The sequence below is a fragment of the Cheilinus undulatus genome, linkage group 10, assembly GCF_018320785.1.
Source record: "Cheilinus undulatus linkage group 10, ASM1832078v1, whole genome shotgun sequence".
Taxonomy (NCBI): domain Eukaryota; kingdom Metazoa; phylum Chordata; class Actinopteri; order Labriformes; family Labridae; genus Cheilinus; species Cheilinus undulatus.
The window spans coordinates 13159792-13169337 of NC_054874.1; the positions used below are offsets into that span (position 1 = coordinate 13159792).

A 9546-nucleotide genomic window follows, 5' to 3' on the forward strand; every position below is an offset into this window, starting at 1 on the left:
ATTTTTTTCAAATGTTGATTTAACAAAAGAAGTCATGTCTGGGGGTAAGAAGGGGTTAATATGTAGTGAGCAAAGATATTTAGAACTAATTTTAACTAATATCACTCATGTTTTTCAAAAAACAAAGAACTATTCTGACTTTATAACTGTTAATATAGTTAACTTTTTTTAGTTAAACATTTGTGTATCAAGTACAACATACACAAACAACTGACAGATGGTTTTCCCCTATAAACCCAAATGATAACAGGCTGTTATGCTAAACAAATGGAGATATTTAGGGGTCTTTTTTTTTGTTTGTTTGTTTTTGCTTAAGCCAGAATTTAAGCAAGCTGGTGTTTTTCATAAAGATTAAAAATATGCACTGACATAAGTCATATCAGAGATAGGTTAACAATGTAAAGTACACCGTGGTCTGTGGCTAACTTCTGTTCATAACGTCGATCAGACTGAATGAAACCATGTCAAACAGAGCAGGCAGGTACATGTCTATGACAGTGGCGATGGATCAGAAGACTGTCAGACTAATTTTGTTATTAAAACGTTGCACCTTTTGGCTCTGGCAAGCTTTCTGCAGTTTTCAATGCCTGCTAATGCCCGCGGCTGAGGCTAGTGGCTGCTGCCGCCTCGTTTTAACGTTGTTAGGATGATGACTCTTAAGTGACTTATAAGATCCGTCGCGGACTTCTTTCTACTCTTTGCGACCTTTGCAGGGCAAATTCTACACACACGATTGTGTTAACCTCCCCGTAAATACTGAATAACGCCACCGTGTTGTTAGCATTTTAGCACAGGGGATGCTACTTTCTCTTCTTCTCTGATGCTTTAATAGCAGGTCGTGTACTGCGGCGCCACCTGCTGTTTCGGAATGTGTAGTCTCGTGAGAAAGAAAACAAATACCATAACTGCCATGCTGACAAAAAAATATATGTTATCGGGGCTCGTCGTAATGATATCGGACCGATAAGAATGACGTAATAATTTCCTGTTACCGGCCCGATAACTATCAGGCCGATAGTTATCGTGCACCCCTAATCTGGATAGACAACGCTAGATGCTGGAGGTCTGCAGGACTAAATTGTGATACCACCCCCCACCCATTATTACGATTGTAATGCAGTGCTGTCTGTCCATATCCATATCATCTGATTTTTAAGTTGTTTTTTTTTGTGTGACAATATTCAGCACAGGACTTTGGGCACTAAGAGGATTTAAGGCCAAAGGGTGAGAACTGCTTATGTTAGCTACATTTAGTAAACCATATTTGCACCGTATATCAATTGCTGCTTTTCTAGGTGTTTTCTTAACTTAAAACTTGTCAATTAAACCCTACTATAATGTGCGTTTAATCTGATGTGAAATTACTCACCCACTAGTGACAATAGGGTCAATGTAAGGATTTTAAAGCTGGAAATTCAACCCACCGTTTCTATGTTGATTATATGAATAAGCAAAAGTTGCTTCGAGGGCTGAAGAATATGCAGTATTATTATACACTGTTAACTAATTCTTGAACATATCACAGTCTGCTCAGCTGTGATGTTCTGCTTCATGTGCTGCCGACAGAGCCGAGAGTTTCTTACAGCTGAATAGAAATGTGGGAATAAGACAGAATAAAAAAAGTTAAAAATAAGCGATAAAACAGATGATACATCATCTGAAGAGGACATTTAATACGGGGATGTACAGCTAGGTCTTTGTGTACCACATCTTGCCTAAGAGAGAGACCGAGAGTGAGAGAAAGTGTGTCAACTCCAGGGTCACACCACTCAATGGGATCTCCCCCCAAGGCTAGCTTTGTAATATATATTCATCCCAACGACGAGATGAGATCCGATCAGCGCGAAAGAAAGGGGATCTTTTAGCATTTAGACACGCACATACCCATGATCTTTAACAACACAACATACAAACACAGCAGTGTAATGCATGTTCCAGCAGCATCAGTACTGTCTGCAGTGCATAGTCATATGCAGGACACTACAGGGGCTGGCTGACGGAGGAATTTTGACAGGCTGATTGTCATTTCAGAGACCAGCGCCGCAAAACTGTTGTCGTCTCATGATCCCCATGATGTCAGGCGCTCCTTTTAGACCAACAACAATGACCATCACATGAATATGTGATGTGAAAAACAGAAGCCAGGCTCATATGACCAGGCCTGAAAGGTAGAGGATGGTAGGCAAAAACCTAAACTATAACTGTCTGCTTTTAAATGTTTAGGAGAAGTAGCAAACGAGTGCTTACTAATGGATTCTGTAGACCATAGCTTGTCCACATTGTTTACCTCTGCTTCCCTTTTCTTTGGCTGTGTGGTTGGCCAGGTTTTTTTTTTTTTTTTTTTTTTTTTGTCTACACGCAGTCCTTTAACTGCTCTAAATGCTGAAACAAGCATTGAAACAAGCTGTGTCTGTTTTTTTTACTGATATATATATATATATATATATAGAGAGAGAGAGAGAGAGAGAGAGAGAGAGAGAGAGAGAGAGAGAGAGGGAGAAAGGCCAAGTTTATAAAAGAATCTCATCAGTTAAATATAAATGATCACAGGATATTTGCAGATGTTTGAAATGTGGGGGGGGGGGTCCAGTAACAAGGGATTTTGTCAAAGTAACAGTAACCAAGCAGCACAGGGCTTGGCAAATCATCAGGTGTTAGCATGTCTCTGCCCAATCACTGGAAAATCTAAATTGACCGTTTTATAGTGATATTAAACTGAAATAAAATAAATATTTACTTTAAGGAACCTCAGATTCTTACCTATAAATGTATCATATATTAAATTGCAAAAGATGAGGCTGCAGTAATAACAGTCAGGGAAATAATTTTGAGTCTGAGTTCTACTTAAAGCCTCTGATCCAGACATCTCTTATATAACACGTCTGTTGCATTTTTGCCCCTTCTGTTGCTCTAGTTGTTTCTTTTTTAGTGTTACAATCAAACAAATTAATTTGAAATGCAGAATTGTTTATATTAAATCTACTGAACATACTGTACAGTATTTTTTTTCATTTCTATAGGATTTGCACCATTGTCTTCACTGGGTATGCAATATCACAACAACTCAAAACTGTGCAAATATGTTTATTCTTATTTCTTATACACTCTGAACTTTTGCACGTATTATTTTTCCAACAGTCTGCACTTTTGGACTTTTTGCTTATTCATAATTTCTTTATTCCACATTTTAAGCACTGGTCACATATATGTTCATTCTTAATCATTAGCAGTTCTTTTAGCAAGGACATTATTTCATAAAACCTTGATAACAACCATTAAGTTCACTTAAAATCAGTTTTTAACATAATTTGCAAAACATTAACACATGGCCTTCTTGAGAGAGCTTATTGAATGACCACCCAAAATGTTTGTCTCTGCTCCACCATCGTGAAGTATGTACTTCTGGAGACCCACTAGAGTGACTCAAAAACTATTACATTATCTGTAAACTTGAAGCAGACCTTGGATCTTCATGGATGCTACGTGTTAGGATAAACTAGGCTAGACTAGATTTGGAACGTGGGGATGCTTTCTGTTTCAGCAAGATCATTTTTCCTAAAATGCTATGATAATTAGAGGACAGTAGAAGCTCGAATGGTAAGTTAAATGTCTCTAAAAATCGTTGTTCAAAGATGCACCATCATTATTAATGATTAACAGTTACATTTTTGATTAACTGTGCAAAATTCTATATATTTCTTTATTAGTAAGTCTTATTTTGGTGTATGAGTGAATTTATCCAGGGGCTGGAAGATGCTTTATAATTCTGATCAACCAAAGGTGTAAGTAGTCGAATGATGTACTTGTCTAAGCTGTATAATTTCCCATCCAATTGAACTCAAAATATAATTACATTTAGGAGGCTAGTTTAAAGTCTTTTGCAAGTGAACATTCACATTCCTGTTTCATTCCTGACTGTCACTAAATGCTTTGGTTATAAGCGAGTATACCTGACACAGCCTTTGGACAACTTTTGATACATGATGTGAAAATCGGCCATTTAAAATCTTACAGAAGTGACAGATTGAACACTTTAGTTTTTATAGGTGTGTGGAATGAGATGACAAGCACAGCACACCACACACTAACAGATTCATTCACCAACAACCATAGTCTCCAAATCTTTGTGGTCAACTGTGACTTTTTATTGAATAAGCTGCATGTGGCTAGCTGTTGGTTGCTACATCCATTCAGTTACAATTTCAGTCCAGCTCCAGCTTGTCATTTAATTCGTGGTGTGTTTTCCAGGACATGTTGTATATGGGGTGGGACAAAATATCGATACACTGAAATATCATATTTCCCGGCATGAGACTCGATATTTTAAAATGCAGTATCGATATTTTATTACTTAATCATTTACTTTCATGGTGTGGTAGTTTGAGGTGTAATTTCACCTCCTGACCGCTAGTTGGCAGCAGGCAGTTGACTCTTCCCTCTTCTCCTCTAGTCAACGAGATCACACTAGACTCCCAGTCGTGCCTACCCAGCAGAGCGACTTCTGCTGCCTTCATAGCAGATATGTGGACTTATTTAGGCTTCCATAACATTAAAGACAGTACAAACTTAAACAGGCGTCAAGTCGTTCGCAAGATTTGCCACGCCAGAGTGAAATACTCAGACAACACGACAAATCTGTGAGTGGCATCGTAGCATTACAGCTAACGGCTAAGGCCAACAAATGAGCCTGTTGAAGCTACCACTGGTCTCTACTCGTGCAATCATAATCACAGTCAATACTTCATTTTCATAAGGACCCGTGCTGTCTTGGTAACGCTAAGAATGAAGGCTTCTGTAATACAATTAAAAAACACTGGCCAGTCATGCCCTCTGCAAAACACAGTTCTTAAAAAAATCAACATGGCAACATACTATCATACGCACCTTGCCAGGACATGTATCGATACGGGTTGTACAAAATAAATACAGCCATAAATGCTCTGATGGCAGTTTTAAAATATATATATCCCCATGGTGCAGTTAACAAAAGAGCCAGCAGGTGGCAGCAGTCGTAAAACTGCATGTTGCAGCACAAGCCTCACTCAATCAAAATAAGTTGTCACTCAGACCCGCATGTGTCATATGTTACAGCCAGCAGGCTAAAAGCAAACATACTGGATTATTTCAGGTTTCTTCAAACACCAGAACATCAGGAGTTTGATATGAGTCATGCTAGCTGTAAGAAGGTAAAGCACTGCAGCAACATCACTATTTATCATCACACTACAACAGGCTGATTAGCAGTTAGCATCAACAACTAGGCTCAACGGGCTAAACTGTGTTGCCCCAACCAGCACTGAATGACGCTGTAAACTCAGTGTTCAACTCAACTTTTGATCAGGAGATCATAAGCAGCGCTTCATGCTATTTTTTTTTTTTTAAGACGTGAGCCAAACAGCAGCACTGATAACCAAAGCTTCAGGCAGATGCTTAAGGAGTATGGCTAATGCTATTTAATCCTCACTTGTCTGTTCATTACAGAAACTGCAGTGCCTTTTTGTGCAGATTTAAAGCAAAAAGTTGACAAATTCAAGTGGGTGTATTGTTAAATTAAACCAGAATATTATATGAGAAGAATAAAAGCAACAGCAAGAGCGACAACAGAGAGGGCATTGTAGGGTTATAAAGTTAAATATGACTGTATTTGTATTTATTCTAGCAAATTGACTGTGAATAGACTATTTTAATTTACTTGGATCTCCGAGGATCTAAATTAAAGAGTTTAAGAACTTTTAATCGATACCTCTTCTGTTACCCTCTACAATGAAGACAGGCTGCTGCAGTTGAATCAGTGCAGGTCAAGTTTATTATGTCATTTTTATAATCCCTAATCAAAGTGTAAGACGATAGCTAAGGTATTGTGGCCCCTGTATTGTGATAAGCATCATACTGTGGCCCCTGTATTGTGATACGTACCATATTGTGGCCCCTAAATCATGATATGTATTGTATCATGGCCCGTGTATCATGACACATACCATATCGTGGCCCCTGTATGGGGATACATATTGTATTGCAAGGCTGTGGGAAATACCCAGCCCCACCGCCTAATTTGCCCCTTGTTCTGTACCACATGACTATTCACAGGGTGCATGCTGGGCTGTTCTTGATGTAATAGTTCAAATAGGTTCAGCTCCTATCATCTTCATAGCAGACCAGGGTGATGGGTGCATGTTGTCATCAGCAGGATATCAATGTCGTCAAATATTATATTTCAATATTATATTTGGATATAAAATTCTTCCCATCAACTTTAAATGTTGGCTGTACGTACAAATAAGTTAGTGGAGCTTTGGGCCTGACCAACTGACCTGCATTATCTGAAGTCTTTTTCTTCATTCATCATCATTTCTTAAGTGTGTTTTAAGGACAGAAAGTTTTTTAATGTGTTCATCCTCAAACTTTAAATTGCATGTTTTGAAGACTAAAGTCTCAGGTCCGAAGTTCATTTATATATTGGTTTCGATATCTGTATTGGCTAAAATTAATTTGTAAGTATCTGCATTAAAAAAAAAAAAAAATTTATCCCCAAGTAAAATCACTCTTGCCACACCTCATACCACAGAAAAATCTGGCAAAGTAATCTTTAGAACCATTAGATAATTAGGCCTTTTGCTGAATTTGGTCAGAAGAGTAGAACCTAGTTAAAAGTCCATATAATTGTCTATTATCCTGACGTTCACCCTGCTTTATGTAGCAATAAGCATGTCTTGACCGTTCTGTCATGGCAGTGGCCAGTCGAAAGCTGTAAAAACTAAGGATTTCACTAGTTTGAAAACATTAAAAATACTACAGGTAATGTCAGTACAACTTGACATGTAACATAGGACAAGTCAAATAGACATTTTAGTGTAACAATACCTCTCAGTGGAGTATTTTGGTGATTTTTGTGTTACAGTGGGTCAGTATTTGTAACAGCAAAGCGTTCACAGCCTCATCATTACATCACTGTCTTATGGCGAGGGGCTGGGAGAGATTTACTACTCAGTGAGCCTGCAACAAACTGCATATTCATAAAATACTCCAAATAAGTGGATGGATAAACCATAATGTAATGAAGGGAACGGCTTAAAGGGTGTTTAGACATTGAAACGGAAGTAGGTGAACCTATCATTTGGGGAAAGAGGCCTGTCTGTCTGCCTGCAGCTGTTAAAGCTGTGAAAATGTCCATAAAGCTGTGCACATCGCCTGCTTTCATTTACATGCACTGCCCTGCTGGTCGGATGGGTCAAAGCGGCGATATGGGAGGGGTAAAAAGACAGAAAAATGATGAAAGGGAGTACAACCGAGCCGGATTTGGAATTAATTTCCCTCGCATTCGTATTATAACAGCTTTTTGTTGGGATTTCAAGGCGAAACTACTGCTATCAAGTCTGAAAATCGCCCACTATTCCCTTATCCATCCTCCATCGAAGTGCACTTGCTACACAAGCACCCTATCCTCACCCCACCCATCTCAGCGTGAGCTACGATGCCGCTGTAAGCTAACGGGGATCCCATTCATGTGTCAGAATAATCCGCGGAAACCAGGACGCTCGGTCCTGCCCACACTGTAGGGCGATTTCTCCACGATGGAGCCCTTTATCGTGTTTGTGCATGAGTAAACAAGTAACGGGAATGGTGCACGGTGCGAAGAGGAACGAGAGAGAGAGATGGAGAGGGAGAAAAAACAGCTCTCCAGTCTCCAGCCATCATCACTACCCAGCGCACATCATCTGTAGCGCTGCGGCTCCATCCGTCGCTGCAAAAACACACATACCTGATAATTGCATGTCCGTCCGGCGGTACACGAAGGCGGGCGGACGGTGTCGCGGTCTGCGACGGCGGTCCAATGTTCGCTGGTCCTTTTTTTCGCTCGTCTTCTGTGCCGATTGATGCTCTAGTTTCGCACAGTGCCTACCCAGTGCTGCTAATCCACCCCACACAAAGAGCAGAAAATGGCTGCAAGTGCATTTTCTTAAAGGGACAGTCACAGCCGAGGGATGGGGGATGATGAGGGGCCCCCGACATGTTGATTCTACTCATGTGGGCTTCTGTAAGAGCGTGTATTTAAATGAAGCTTAGTTTTAGTTTGGGACAACTAGAAAAATGTAAATGAAAAGGGTAGATCATACAGGATACAGCACAGGAAGAGGCATACAACTCACCAAAGTACGTCACTCATTCAAAGAAACACTCAACTGGCTGAAAGGGTGCACTGGAAAACCTTAATGCTGAAATAAAGGGTTATGTTAAATGGTAATATTTTGTTTCAAATTAGCGTCATAATTTTGTAATGGGCCAAGAATGTGTTTTTAGTGCTTTAAATTTTTTTATTAATGAATCACATGGGGGGAAGATGCATCAAAAATGTATGCTAATTAATCAAAGTCTGATGCCATCCCTCTACCAGCTAAAGTAACTTTGTATTTGACTGGACCACAAGTAAAATTTCTCTGTGCTCTTACTTTTTCATAATTCTAGGAAAAAATTCATATTGTAGGGATTAACACCATCTTGGTCCAAACTTCCCCTGTTCCAAAATCTAGTTGAAAGTTTTGATGCCATTCAGGAGCACATTCTTTCTGATTGTTTTTGACTATTATATCAGTAATCCAATCTTTTGTTAAATAATTGATCTGTGCAATGAATTGCCATTAATTAATTACAAAGTCTATAACTAATTAGCTCTTTTTTTTTTTGGTGGACTGGCAGTTCAGGTCTGGGTTTTGACTCGGCCACTCCAGTACATTCACCTTGTTGTCTGCAAACCATTTTTGTGTAGGTTTTGCCATATTCTTCTGGTCATAGTCTTGCTGGTCAATAAATCTTCTCCAAAGCTGTAGATCTCTTGCAGACTGAACAAGATTGTCCTCTGAGAGTTTCCTATATTTTGCCACATTCATTTTACCCTCTACCTTTAAGAGCTGTCCAGGCCTGGCTGCTAATAACCATCCCTACAACATGATGCTGCCACCACCATGATTCACAGTGGGGATGGTGTGTTTGTGGTGATGTGCAGTCACTCTACTACAAAGCTTTGAGTGGTGAAAAACCATGGCAACAGTTGTTGTATACTGAGTTCCTTCCATCTCAGCTGATGAAGCTTGTAACTCCATAGGTGTCTTGGTGACCTCTCTCACTATTCTACTTCTCAGTTTGTGAGGATGGCCTGACCTAGGCAGGCTCACAGGGGGGATTCTCAGTGCCTTTTGGTACACTTTTAATTATGTTTTCTCTCAGTTGCTTGGAGTGTTCCTTTGTCTTTTTTGATGTAATGGTGGCCAGAGAATACTGATTAACCAGGTGTCTTTGTACTACAGTCACTCGAGATACATTGGCTGCACTCAGGTGATTCCTAATCATTAAGTATAAGACAACTAGTACCAGTTGGTTAGACCTCTTTGAAGAAATCTGTTTTCACTTTGATAATAAAAAGGGTCTTTTTTCAAAGGGAGGTGAAAACTTTAATATGTGCTGCATATCAGACTTTAAGCTTGAATTTAGAAAAAAAAATGTGTTTTATATTTCCCATTTTATCTAAGAAACTGATTATACTGTTAACAT

General features: G+C 39.3%; 1 protein-coding gene across 1 annotated transcript in view; it reads right to left on the reverse strand.

Annotated features, from left to right (window-relative positions):
- The window catches only part of cyfip2 (cytoplasmic FMR1 interacting protein 2), a 45670-nt gene extending 37758 nt beyond the window's left edge, over nucleotides 1–7912 (reverse strand). Inside the window, exon 1 of the mRNA XM_041797595.1 lies at nucleotides 7760–7912. The gene's annotated coding sequence lies outside the window, so the exon portion shown is untranslated. The remainder of the gene's footprint in view (nucleotides 1–7759) is intronic.
- Between the last annotated feature and the right edge of the window lie 1634 nt (nucleotides 7913–9546).